General features: G+C 36.2%; 1 protein-coding gene and 1 pseudogene across 3 annotated transcripts in view; both read left to right on the top strand.

Moving 5' to 3' along the window:
- The window catches only part of LOC104588423 (RNA-binding protein BRN1-like), a 41,138-nt gene extending 38,181 nt beyond the window's left edge, over window positions 1-2,957 (top strand). For both annotated transcript variants that reach the window (XR_016084119.1, XR_016084118.1), the window contains exon 12: window positions 2,352-2,957. The gene's annotated coding sequence lies outside the window, so the exon portion shown is untranslated. The remainder of the gene's footprint in view (window positions 1-2,351) is intronic.
- LOC104588435 (organic cation/carnitine transporter 3-like) lies at window positions 17-9,918 on the top strand (annotated as a pseudogene). Its single transcript, XR_016083839.1, has 5 exons — window positions 17-92; window positions 2,352-2,473; window positions 2,631-2,818; window positions 3,971-4,031; window positions 8,287-9,918. The product of XR_016083839.1 is annotated as an organic cation/carnitine transporter 3-like (transcript).
- Window positions 9,919-14,635: the final 4,717 nt, after the last annotated feature.

The raw sequence follows: 14,635 nt of genomic DNA, 5'->3' as shown, positions 1-14,635 counted from the left end.
GGTATTATCTTGTCATATGGTGGATCGAATTTGTGGATACTGGATTGCTGTTTACCTCATTAAGTCATTTGTGGATACTGGAGTGCCATTCGGTCAGTTGGTTATAGATTTTATCTTTTAATTCTCTCAGTCATCATCATCATCCAAGCTTTATCCCAAGTTCCAAACTATGACGTTGGCACTTGGCTACATGAATCCTATTTTGTCATTTCCTTCAGTTTAATGTCATATCCATTGTTAAATTGTTGGCACCCATCCTAGCATATCCTTGCCATTTGACACTACACTCAGGTTAAGGTGCGTGTCATTTCTGGAGAATGCCCTAGCATGAGTACAAAAGACAAATATCCATGATCACGAGTCTGCCATTTGACACTACACTCAGGTTAAGGTGCGTGTCATTTCTGGAGAATGCCCTAGCATGAGTACAAAAGACAAATATCCATGATCATGAGTCTGCCAAAAGTTTTAGTGCTGGTTGCCAACCTGGTGCAACCCTTCTTTGTCTGGGCTTGGGACAAGCGGTGTAAGACAAGCTCACATGGGTGGAGTTATCTTCCAATTCTCTCAGTCCATGTTTATTTTGTTTTTATTGTTATTTTTATTGTTATTCTTTTCATTTATTGTTCTGCTTGATCTAAGTATCTTCAACTAAACCCAAGTTGAAACTTGGGATCTGTTACGATCTCATTTCTTTTCTAGGTGAATTGGAAAGAGTGGGTGTTGAAAAACCTGAAATATCACTTGGAAGGGTAGTTGCATGTGATTTTGTATTGCTATTTAGCTTGCTAGATGGTGGGAAAGAAATTTAGAACACATGGAGAATAGAAAAACTTTGCAGAGAACTTGAACTTATCCCTCTTTGATTAGTAGTACAACCCATCGATGGTTCTCTGTTTTTATTTTTTTATTTGATCCATAACTGAGCTTTGATTAAAAGTACAATAAAGAGAGCACAAGGTACAAAGAAAAATTGGATATAAAACATCCAAGAGAGTTTAGGTGTTCTTCCCTAGACTTGCTACACTACACATTCAGTGGCAGGTGTTCCAAGCAAGGTTTAGCTGTTCAGCTGACTGTGGAACCAATGATAAGGTTCCACGCCAGTATTAAATACATGGGGCCCACATATTTTACAGTGGGGTTCATGAATTTATTATTGGTGTGGAACCTCATCATTGGTTCCACAGCCCGCTGAACAGCTAAATCATTCAGGTAATCTGATTTCAGGTGTTCCATTACATGTGTGTAAAAGACTCACACATGTGAGAGTGAGAGTAACTTAGTTTTACACTATGCCCTCTACACCTGTCATGTTGGTCCGCTTAGTGTAGCAAGTGTAGGAAAATAGTATAGTATATTATATTGACTCAGATTTGAGGACTTTGATGAGGAATTAAAAGGTGTGTTTAGCATGTATGCATGTATGGTTGGGTGGAGGTACTAAACTTCCCGGCTCCTTTTTGGCGGGAAGAATCCAAATATAGGTTCTCTCAAGATTGTTTGAAATTAAAGCTGCATTTATTTGTTTGTTAAATGGAGATGAATTATTCCACTGAAAATGATATTCAATATAAAAAAGTCATTTTCTTAATTTCCCCCGTGTTTCACTGAACTTGGAAGGTAAACCTGAATGGCTGTAAGAAATCAGGAGGCCTACCTCTGTTTGGAAAATGACTGATGGAAAATTAGAAGGAATGCCATTTTTCTACAATTACTACTCTCCAAATCTGTTTTGTGCAACGTACCACCGTAAAGTAGCATTAGTGGAAACCATTTGCTTCATTTTACATGCAACTAGACGGAGCCTAAGAAAAGAGACTAGCTTCGTAGAATACTTGAGTTAACCTTTCCTTCAATTAATTTTCCTTTATCTAGCTTCTTTGATTAAATATACAAGGTTTGAAGTTTCGCAAACATTTTTTTCCTATAGTAATGCTTCATGTTTTAGGAAACTGTCTTCTGATAAGCATGTTGTACAAGCACTGCATCTGAAAAAGGGAAGAATGCTCATGTAGAGCAAAGATTTGGTGCTTTGTACATCAATGTTGGAGCTCAGGGAAACCTTCATTAATGTGTGACAGCTCCATTTTCCTTTTTTCTTTTTTGAATTCATGATTATTACTTTTATTTTATTTTTCGGTATAAAGTAAGTAGCTATTTTATTCACTTTCTTTAGCTTCTTAACTCCTTTGCAAAAGATTTTTCTTCTGGCTCAGTTTTGAAAGAGTACAAATACAAATATGTACAATACAAAATACAAGGTTTTGCACTCTACATATTTGTATTTGTACTCCTTCCAAACTGACCCTTTCTGAAAATGATTAATAATTGATAAACTCTCCATGCAGATTGCAGACTAGTAAATGTTCAACCTTTGGCTGTGGAAATAAAAGTTCAATTTGGAATCACCTCAGAATATGTTCAAGCTAAAGATGTCCATAACAAGAGTACAAGCAAAGTGAAATTACAGGTTAAGATGGCAACACTGATAGACATGACTTCTATTTCAAAGCAAGCATAGTGTGGCCCAAAGATTTGCATGACTGGTACATCTCTTAAAGAGTGCAACTAAGGGTCCTAAAGAAAGGGGAATTTGCATTTTGTGATATCTGAACTCTCCATTTTAGATTTTATGTGGTTTGTTGTTGCAATTACAACCATCATCTGATGAAGATACTGCATTAGATGAACTTGATGGGGAGATGTTCCCAATACACAGCAATGGTGTTCTATGGGGCAAGAACAGTTTGAGTTGCCGGATGGGCTACAGATCCAGAGTGGAACTTAATGGGTTCGGATCTGCTGCTGGCTTGCGGTTCTCCATCTGATATTCTTTTATCACAAGAATTTTTCTTTCTCTGGAAGTAAATCACAAGAATATTTTATTTTTCAGTTTCCACTGTACCTCTCTAAGTTTGAGTTGGGATCTGCTCCCATCAAAACATGGTTATGGATGAGATGTGCTGTTATAAATCACAGTCCGGATCTCCTACCCACAAGAACCCTACCTATGCCTCGTTACAGCTGTACATTGAGAACATGATGAATATCTCCGATTTTACAAGTTATCATTGATGGGAAGATATTCCCAATGTACAGCAGTAGTCTCATGTGGGTAGAAGATCTGAATCGTATAAAATAAATTATGTTGGAAGCCTCAAACATGTCTCACAAACATTCAATACATGTTTGGAGTTGGGATCACCTCCCAACAAAATATGTTTCAATACCCTATCAACTTCATCTGTCACTGCACATCTCACTATGAAACTGGGGCCTACTATAAAACTGGGACCTGCCATGTATTTTCTTGGCAGGTGATCCGGACTCGCATGTTTGAGATGTGTGACCATACAATGTTGGAAACGTGTTGGAGCCTGTTTTGGTGGGAGTCTTTGTGACATCAGATTGGAATCTATATAACTGCGGTTCCCGAGATCAGATCAGTGCCCCATAAGCACCCCACAGCACCTCCACCTGTGTATTAGGAACATCTCATGATAAGTACGTGTTATGTTTTCAATGCATGGTGAGATGTGCATGTGGAGTGCTTGTGGGGCGGCAATGTGATATTGTGCTACCCTGCCTTGTGTTTGTCATGATCTATGCTTCATCTGATTTAATGCCCAAGAATTGTTGAAAAGAGTTGTCATTTCATGATTGTTAAGGGTTTGTTCATTTTTTTTTTTTAACTTTTATTTCTTAAGAGGAATCTTTTAACTTTAAGAGGAAAATGGTTGTTCATTTCCTCTTATCTTTTATTTCTTAAAGTTCAATCATACAACTTTTGTTTTCTAATGATACCCAAAAAAGACAAACAAAACTCTCATATATGGGGTCAAAATGGATGTTTAATAATTTTTAGAATTCAGAATTCAGAACTACATTCTCTCTGCATTCAAAGTTCAGAGGAAAGGAAAGTTCATCAATACTAATATACCTCTTAATGTAATTATTGCACTTTCAGGTGTCAAGAGTTCAGAGCAAATGAACAGGCCATAAGTGTGAATTATAAATCATTATTTTTGGTAATAAAGTAATAAACTTGTAAAAATGACATACTTGTCAAAATACCCTTTATATGAACTTAAAAAAAGAATTATTTTGGAATTGTCATTTATAAATAATAACTAATTTATTTTAAATGATGTGACACAAAACATAATGGAATGGTGAAACAGAATTCATGTAGTGGGCCCCTTATAGGTGGTGTTTGGTATCATGGTGTTGTGTGTCCATTGTGTTTATGCATAAAAAATTAGGAAAAAATATTATGGGCATGAAATGCGATGTAATAATTGTTTATTATGCTTTATTACACATAAGCACCACTAGGTGTCATATAGGTGAAATGGAAATGTGAAAACTTGTTTCCTCTAAAAGTGAATTTTATATAATTTGAATAAAAAATTACAAAATGTTGATACCTAATTAACTTTAGGAGTGCAAATGGACCAAATCATGATTTGATCCAAATTCGAATATGGTCCTATTTTGTTGGATTCAGATATCTCCATTTAGATTTTTTGATTGAATCGGATTGAATAATAGAATCCATTTAAAATTGGATTGAATTTGGATCACCCCTTTCTCTCTCTCTCTCTCTCTCTCTCACCCCTTATATATATATATGTATGTATGTATGCATGTATGTGTATATGTGTGTTTGTGTATATATGTTTATATTGCATTTTTGTAATTTTATATTATTTATTTTTTTATAAAAAGACGTATATATATGTGGCAAAAATAATTGAAAAATGCTTGTATTTTTTTTATATAGAATGTTAAGTTTTTTTCTTTTTAATAATTTGTTAAATTGTATAAAAATTATATCAAATCAGATCAAATTCAGATATCCAACATCCTTAATGGATTCGAATTCAAATTGACCTTTATAAAATAAGATGGGATCGGATATATATTACCAGATGGGATTCGGATATACTTGATTTAAATCAGAGATTTAAATCCAATTTGATCCGTTTGAATCCCTAATCAGCCCTATCAAACAAACACAACATCACGATACCGAACATCCACATAGTTGAAACTTAATTTTCTAAAATGGTGAATGCTATAAGCATGTAATTAATAGATTAATGAAGCTTCCTCTTACTTTGTCCTTGATGAGAGATTTTCAACCATAATACTGAAAATACGTGATACAGAAATGCTCAACCAATCAACTGGTATCATAAAAGAGGTGACCACTCAGGTGGTTTTTCATTAAAATTTAATTCTATGAATCCGTAATTAGTAGATAAATTAAACATTAACAGACGTTGCAATCTGTCATAGACCAGTGCACTACGTCTTTGAAGGGCTGTCAATTGGTTGGGTCTGGCTGGAATTGGAATTGACCCGACAAGAAATATTAAAGGAACCAAAATCAAATCAGACTCGATAGGGTCTGTAATTTTAGACTTAGAACTGTACCGATTTGTTTTTGGGACAACCGGGTCCGACCTGATGGATCCAAAGTATAGATATAGAACTGGTTCTAAATTAATAATAATCAGGAATCAAGATAGGAGCTGAAACAAATCCATAGGTACTAGGCCTTGGAACCAGAATCGGTCCAATCACTTCAAATCATGGTTTTCAAAACCAGACCGGACCAGACAGTCAAACTGGAAAAATTGGGAACCAGTTTCGTTTTTCCCCATAACCGAATTTTCCCCAAAAAAACGTTGATTTTGGTCAACAAACCGTTGACCCAGGCGATTAACCGTTCTGACGGTTTTGACCATTTTTAATTTTTTAATTTTTTTTGTCAGAATGGGCCGACCGTTCGAACTGGGAACTAGACCCCTGACCGATTCATTCTCCGGGTTGGTTTTAAAAACATTGCTTCAAATCCATCACAAATTGGGGTCAGCTAGGAATGGCAATGGAGTGGGTACTCCACCTTTCCTGTGGGGATAGGAAATTCGCAAATTTTTCCTACCTTGAACCAATCACTTCAAAAGTATATATATTGAGGATATTTGAGAGATGGGTTTATGGGATCTTAGAGATTTATGAATTGAAGTGAAATTCAGGGGTATTTTAATAATTTATCACTAGGTTTGGGGTCGGTTCAGAAAATTATATATAAATCCCATCCTTACCTTGTCTCGATTTGGAACAAAAATATTTTTCCCATCCTCACTCCATCCTTGTTTAATATTGAGAAAAGTCAGTTCCATTTGGGACAGGGCAGGGTGGGGCCCCACCTTTTATGGAAACAAAAAAACGCCATCTGTAGGGGTAGCCCATCCCCCAACCCTAGTACTGGTGCAGGTAGGGTTTGATCCCAGATTTCTTCTACAGCCCTGGTCCATACATAATTTATTCATACACATTATGGGACCAATCAATTTACTCTACCCTTATCTAATCGAGAGTGAAGCAAGGTTCAAAGTATGAATACAGCCATATATCATATCGAATCTTTGGGTGTCTGATTCTGATACACTTGTTTACGGGTATTTTATTAAATGATATAAAATTATATTTAAAACTAAAATTAAAAAAAAACTAAAACAAATAAAAGATACATCACTTTAATTACTGATACACCTATACCTTATGAATACTTCGAATCAAATGATGTAACTAACTGTTAAATCTTATACTCAGAACCCATGAATTCATAGAAGATTCGACCTTGTTCAAAATAAATAAAGAAAAGAAAAGATTGGACCTCTCCTGAAAAGAAAAGAAGAATTATAATTTGTGAAGCAAGCGCGAAGTGGGTGGACTGGTTCACCAAGTAACCACGATTTGACATTTAAGTTGTGTGTTTCTCTCTCTCTCATCATCTATTGGTGTTCGAATTTTGGTACTCTTTCATTCTTCCAAGGTAGGCAGAATTTCTCTTTAAACTTTATTGATTGTAAGATGATATCATTGAGTCTAAGCATTATGTAAGAGTCGTAATCCTGTTGGAATTGGTTGTCCTTGTCTATCTCCCATCCATCTCAATTTCTTTAAAAAAAAAAAAAACCATCAATCATATAATTGAAAAACCGACTCCCAACTCCCAACAAGTACAGACAGATAAGCTAAACGTTTGGTACTGTGGCCTTTCTGTCTCTCATAGTGCCCATGGCCCAACCCAACTCCTCTCCACCCATCTTTTGATAAAATCACTCAAATGAAGTGGTGGAATGGAGATTCTGGCGTTGAGAGATGATGTAGAGTTGGACTTCGGTCAGTGTAATGTCCGTTCAAACAGTCTTTACAGCCTTGTATTGGGAACTGAATTAAGATTGTTAATGGATCGGATGTTGATCTAATCCAAGGTTTTAAATTTTGTAATATATTCGGGCATAAAGATTTATATGTATCATATCGATGACCCCCCGATATGCCTTTATAGTAGGTGTTTTGGGGTCTGACCTGATTTAGGGGGTAACAGGCCTTACCCCCTTTACCAGTTTTGAAAATACAAAAACAAGAAAAAAAATGCCTAACGATACAGGCCGATATGCTCTATCAATATTTAGAACCTTGATTCAACCAATCCGACCCAGTCCATAAGAATTCAATTCAAATGCACCTGGTGCAATCCAATCCTATATATACTTTAGATCATTAAGTTCGGACTGGTCCAATTCAATATGTATATTGGACTGCCTAACCTTTTCAAATTGGTTCCAACTTCCAATCCAAACCCAATCCATTGATACCTCTTTTGTTAATAGACTAGATATTGGTTCAATCCAACTTAATTCAACACAAATCTATTAAAGATGGATCAAACCCAATCCAATCTAATAAAATATTTTGGACCATTAAATCTGGACTGATCCAATTCAATAAATCTTATTGGACCCTCTAAATTGATTTTGATTCGAACAGGTCCAACCCAAACCCCCTTGTACTATAGGGTCTGTGACAAAGACCTCCTCTACTATGATCGTGAGACAAAAAACCCCTTCTCTGTTAACTTGACTAACAAAAGGTATCATTTGACGAAAATACCCTTCACAAGAATTAACATTTTCAATTTGGCGGAAATAGACACCCACCCATTATCAGACGGTTTTGCTTCATGTGAGACCATGCTTTTCATCTCTCCAATTCCGTGGCCATGAACTTTTGAGTTGGGAATCTTTGAATGAATGCAGTGTACAACTCCAACTCGGACATGGATTATCCGAGTATGGATTGGACACGTCTTGCTCCTTGTCTTGGTCCCACCATGAACGAACACTTACATATGACGTGGGACCCAGTAATGTGGCCACCTCAGACGAACATCTACATATGAACGAACATCCATGACTTGAGAAGCATGTTCCCTCTCTAGACGACACCATCGAACGGTGTATAGGAAGTTTCGGGTGGGCTCAGCTCCTGCAAGCCGTCCTGGTCTCCTTCGCGTGGGTCTTTGACGCCTAGCACACCTTCATCAGCGTCTTCACCGACACCGAGCCCATCTGGCACTACTCTCGCCAAGACGACCCCTCCTACAACTCTGCCGCCAACCTCTGCTTACTTCCCAAGGATGCATGGGCCTGGGATAAGCCGTCACGGACATCTGTCCTGTTGGAATGGAACCTCGCCTTCGCCGGCCTCATTATCGCCGGGTTACCGGCGTCGTCATTCTTCGTGGGCTGCCTCGCTGGTGGACTCGTTTCTCGGCCGCAAGAACATGTTCGTCCTCTCATGTCTGATGATATCCGTAACTTCTACTTTAATGCGGCCTTTTCTCCCAACATTTGGGTCTATGCCGCCTTGAGATTCGTTAGCGGGTTCGGTCGCGCTACGATCAGAACTTGTGCGCTCTCGTCCTCTCGACGGAAATCGTCGAAAAACGATGGCGAGGCAAGGTGGGCATCGTCGGATTCTTCTTATTCACATTCGTTTTCTTGTCGTTACCGGCCATGGCTTACATCAATTGAGAGTCTTCATAGCGGACCCTCCATCTGTGGACGTCCGTGCCAACCATCTTTTACTGTATTATTATCCACTTCGCAGTGCGCGAATCACCGAGATGGCTCCTGGTGAAAGGACGCAAAGACGAAGCAATCGAGACGTTAAGAACCATAACCACGAGGAATCAAAGTAGCTTCAGGTTAAGCGTGAGCTTCTCTGGCATATCCACCATACCGGAGACGTTCGACGGCAATCTCTACTCTGCTATCAAGGCATTGGTCGAGAAAAAGTAGGCCTTTCGACGGTTAATGGCAGTGATGACCGTCGGTTTCGGCATCGGAATGGTGTACTACGGGATGCCTTTGGGGGTCAGAAACCTGGCCTTTAGTCCCCACTTGAGCGTCACCTTCAACGCCTTATTAGAGCTGCCATCGTCATTGCTGATGTTCTTTCTTATCGGAAAACTGAACAGGAGAAGTTCGCTGCTGGTGTTCACGACTATAAGCGGGATTTGCAGTTTAATGTGCGTGGTGGTGGGTGAGTCACGGTAGGAATTGCAGGTGGCGGTGGAGCTGGTGAGCTTCTTTAGCGCGTGCACGATGTTCAACGTGTTGCTGATATACACACTAGAGTTGTTCCCGACGTGTATGAGGAACTCGGCATTGTCGATGGTTAGGCAGGCGCTGGTGTTCGGCGGGGTGTTCAATCCGGTGTTGGTGGCCGCCAGGAGGAAAGATGGGTTACGATGGATGATTGCAAAGGAGAAATAAGGTGAGAAAATGTATAAAAGACGAAAGGAGGTTAAAGTTGTCCTAAAAGGGTAGTATAGGGATAAAAAATATTGTAACAGCAGATTTTTCAACTTTTTGGACGGAAGGGTAATGAAAGGGGGTTTTGTCTCACGGTCATAGTACAGAGGGTCTTTATAATTTATCCGAAAAAAAAAAAAGAAAAGACTCCGTCTAACCGGTATTGGGACTGGGTCAATCCAATCCGAATGAACCGAACCCCATTGGTCCTATTTCATAGAACATTTGGAATGTAGACTAAAATGTCGACATCTGATTAATACACGTGGCTTTATCATGATGACATAGCCACAACCCGATATTCCGATGTGACAATTAAGGGAAGTTCCCACAAAGGCCACAAGTAAACGGTACGTCACTGATACACGAAAGTGACGAAACGCTAACCTTTCCATTAAAAATTAAGGTCCCATCTTGTCGTCCATATCAGCTTCTGCTATATTTTGGATAATTGATCTCAGCTTCAGCTTCCACCCGTCTCGTACTCTTGCCACGTGGATAGCCACTCCCACGAAGAATCGAGCTTCTAGAAGCATAGTGGGTCCCAAGATGATACGTCCCGCTATTTATCATCTTTTAAAACAAGATAATTTATTAAAAGGAAATTGTCCGATTATTACCCTCTACTTTGGGCCTAGTGCCACTCTCATCTCCAAATTTTAAAATGCGATAATTTAGTTTCAAAGCGTGATAATTCAGTACCTGCCGTTATTTCTTAGGTGGCATTTAATAAAGACATAAATGCCCTTCGAGTTTTATCCAATTTTTTTTTATCAATCATTCAAACATTGACAAAAAATTAATAGTCTCAAACCTTTGTCTCTTCTATTCAAGAAAGTTGGAGTCACCAGAATGCCCACTCAAATGTGACCCCAATATTCTTGAATGAAAGAGGCAAGGATTTTGGACTGTTAATTTTTTATCAACATTTAGATAGTTGATAAACAAAATTAAATGACAGTTAAAGGGTATCTGTGTCATTTTCAAATGCCACTTGATAGTTGGTTAACAGCTAGTTAACGATAGGTACTAGATCGTCACGTTTCGAAAGTTCGGGTAAACCAAAGTGGCACTAGGCCCAAAGTATAAGGTACTAATTGGGAATTTTCCCTTTATTAAAACATCCACTATACAATTTTATGAATTTACTAAGGGGCCGTTTTGCAAGTCTGTTTGGGAAGATCTTCAGGTAGCTCTAACAATCTAAAGATGCATTGAGCTTTGTATTAAGATCTGAGCAGCTTGAAGCTTGTTTGATTAAGATGCGTCTTTCTGTGTGAAGATGAATAGAGAAAAACATAAAAGCTTTTCCTAAAAATTGCCCGATTTGGGCTTCTTGTTTCTTTCCGATGTATCGACTTTTGGCGGCTAGATCTACCGCAAACCAAACAGAAAAAGACTGAATCGTGGTTTCTTTCCGATGTATCGACTTTTGGCCGATAGATCGCACGAAAAGATGTGCCAAACTGGACCTAAATCTATCGTTTAGGTTGTGTTTGGTTGCAGTGCAATTTTATTTGCACTAGTAAGAATGCATGGAAGTGCAAATAAAAAGAAAATGCAAATTCTCATTTATTTTGTTTTGGATTTATTTTATTCTGCTTCATGTCTTAATTTACTTAATTTACACCGCAATCAAACAAAATAAGTTAAAATTTAAAACAAAAATAAGTCAGAATTTACACTTGAATCATTTGCACTATCATAGTTTTGCATCAATACAAATTTATTTGCATTGCAACTAAATACAGCCTTAGTAAAATCTATCATATTAATGGGAAATGACAATTTTAACCTTAATATATATTTTAATAAATTTAATAAAAAAGATAAAAAGGAAAATACAATTTTTACGCACAACAACCATTTGATTGGGCTAGATGAACTGATGAAGTAATGGATGGGCCCAGTGAATCAGAAACCAATGATCGAGATCGAGTTGTTAGTAGGCCAGATCTTGTATATGGCCCGTTGGCGAAGGATGGTAAAACCCGAATCCAATTAACTTGGGTTGAAGCATTTAAACCTTGACCCGACCTTCTGCCTTTATCAATGAGTTTTTTTTTTTTTTTTTATAGATTCTTCCGCTTCATAATTTTTTGGTTAAGTTTTTAAACTACTACTGGAAATGCCTGTGCGATGCACGAGGTATTTGATATTGATGGTGATGTTTGACTATGCTTTTACATGTTGGGCATAGGTGAAAATTCATATACCGTTGAAGTCCTAAGACAATTATATAATACATAAAAGAATACTATCCTCGCAAAATGCCAAGATCTGAGTTTTATAATTATAAAATGTTGGTTGCAAATGCATTAAATTGAAACATTAATGTATCAAATCAATGATAAAATTACATTCAATGGCATTATATACAGATACTGTTCATCCCAATGAAACACAAAATTTATGAAGAACTGGAGATGCTACTCTTAACCGATCTCTTGTTTTGTGATAACCTAAAACTTATGAAAATAATTACTAGTAATGATTAGAAGTAAACTAAGCTATTATGTTAATTTACTCAATTAACTACTGAATAGCGGAAGTCATTATCTAAGATGACTATTAAAAACTTACATTTAAGCCTGATTTTTTTTTTCATACTTGTTAACTAAGAGCAAATAAAGAAATTAGTTGGAAGCAAAAGTTATCAACCAACCACTAGAACAACATGTATGCAAACACCTTCTAGGCACGTTGAGCACCTCCGCACATTTGTACAAGAATAAAACAATCGAACGATTCATAATGTATCACAATGTTGCATATGAGTTAGGACATGAGTTGCAGGCCCTACTTAACAATTGCACGCATGATAACATACAGTCCCAATAGCCAAATGCCCTTATAAAGCAGGGGCCCAACTAACAAACATGTGTAGGGCCCATGGAATGAAATTTCTGTTTTTTTTTGTGTAATTTTTGTTATGCTTTTTCATTTTTTATATTTTCTATAAATTCTTGTTTTATTTTACAAATTTTATTCATTTTTCTGTAATTTAGTGTTTGTTGTAATTTTGTTATTTTTCATCAATTTTTATGGTTTTCTACATTTTTTGTAAATTTTCTATGTATTTCTTTGTTTTTTGTAATTGATATTATTTTCTTCATGTTCTATATTTTTCATAATTATTTTGAAATTTTTATTTTTTATTTAATTTATGTTATTTTCTACACTTTCTATCTTTATTTGTATATTATGTATTTTTTATAGTTATATTTTTCGAGAATTTATTTATTATGTGAAAAATTAATGGGTTAGGTGCCCCCCAATGGCTTTTTAGAAAAGACGATATTTTTTTTTTTGCCAACAACTATCATGCACCCTCATATAGAATTGGGATATGTTGGAAAAACCAAAAAACTAAGGGGTAGAATTGGAATGAGAAATCAGGGTCTTTTGACCACACTAACTGAATCATTCTCAATTTTTATATATGGTAATAGATATAAATTCTTATTTTATTCTATGATTTTTGCTAATTTTTTTTTGTAATTTATGGGTTTTTCTTCAATCTATAGAATTTTCTATATATATATATTTATAAACTTTCAATATGTTTCTTTGTTTTTTTTTTGTAATTTATATTATTTTCTTCATTTTTTTGTGTTTTTTCACAATTATTTTGCAATGACAATATATACAATCGGAAAAAAATGGAAAGTTTAGGGTAAAGTTAGAAAGTAATATAAGCATATTTTGAGCAAACCAATTGCAACATCCTCATTTTTTAGTATGGTATATAGAAATTTCTATATTTTTTTTGTAAATTCTCTATGTATTTCTTTATTCTTTTGCAATTTATATTATTTTTTTTTCATTTTATGTTTTTCATAATTATTTTGCAATGACAATATATACAATGGGAAAAAAATAGAAAGTTGAGGGTAAAGTTGGAAAGTAAATCAGGGTGTTTTGACCAAACCAATTGTAACAAGGTCACCACCGGAGAGTGTATGTAGCCATTTATGATAAGATCAAATACCTGAGCAATCAAAATAGAATATTGGAAAAACAAAAATTATTGAGGATAAGGATGGAAAGTAAAATCAAGATACAACCATCTTAATAAATTGCATTCTCTTTTTTTTTTATTGTTGGAAAAAGTTTGATGGACAACCTCATGAATCATGATAGTTAAATTAAATATTGGGAAAACAAAAATTATAAAGAGTAAAGAGGGAAACTAAAATCAGGCTTTTTGACAAAAAGTTGTTACCAACTTACCATCATTTTTATACATGGTAATACTGTAAAAACAAAAATTTTAAAGGGTAAAAAGGGAAACTAAAATCAGGCTTTTTGACTAAAAACTGTTACCATCTCATTTTTATAAATGGTACAGATTTCTAAACAACTGTATCTTTACTGTATAACTATTATCTTAAATCACATTTACTGTTTTTGACAATTGACAGTTTTACTCCTATCAAATACTGTACATATATAATATCATGTGATGTATAATTTTTTTTAAACCCAATACAACCCTTCATCCCATTTCTATAAGCTAGGTAAGAATCACCGCTTGCGAGCGGGACTGTTACGTTGATTTTTAGATTCGATGTTTCCATGAACTTGTTAGGGTTAGGGTTTGAAAGTAGCCGAGAAGCAATTTCCACCTCCTCGCGGGTGTCGTCATCGTCATCGTCATGATTTCAAGGATTGTGATACTAATTCTTGCTTCTGCGGATTTCCCCTCTCCCTTCTATTCACCAATTGTGATCTAGGAGAAACCAGACAAGGCCGATGGGGTGGTGATGATGGTGGTAAAGGGGACTCTTACAATTCCCTGCCTACTTCATCATTCACTCTTCTATCGAGTTCACATCTCTGTTCCACAACGTCCCACAACACATCCCCGCTGTGTATTGAGAACATCTCCCGATAATAATACTAGAACTGATGATGTCATCATCATTCATCAAGAGATATTTCCAATACACGGC

This window comes from Nelumbo nucifera, chromosome 3 (genome assembly GCF_055504915.1).
Source record: "Nelumbo nucifera cultivar China Antique chromosome 3, China Antique-T2T, whole genome shotgun sequence".
NCBI lineage: Eukaryota > Viridiplantae > Streptophyta > Magnoliopsida > Proteales > Nelumbonaceae > Nelumbo > Nelumbo nucifera.
Note: the sequence above shows the minus strand (reverse complement) of the source record. Positions and strands in the feature narration are given on the sequence as shown.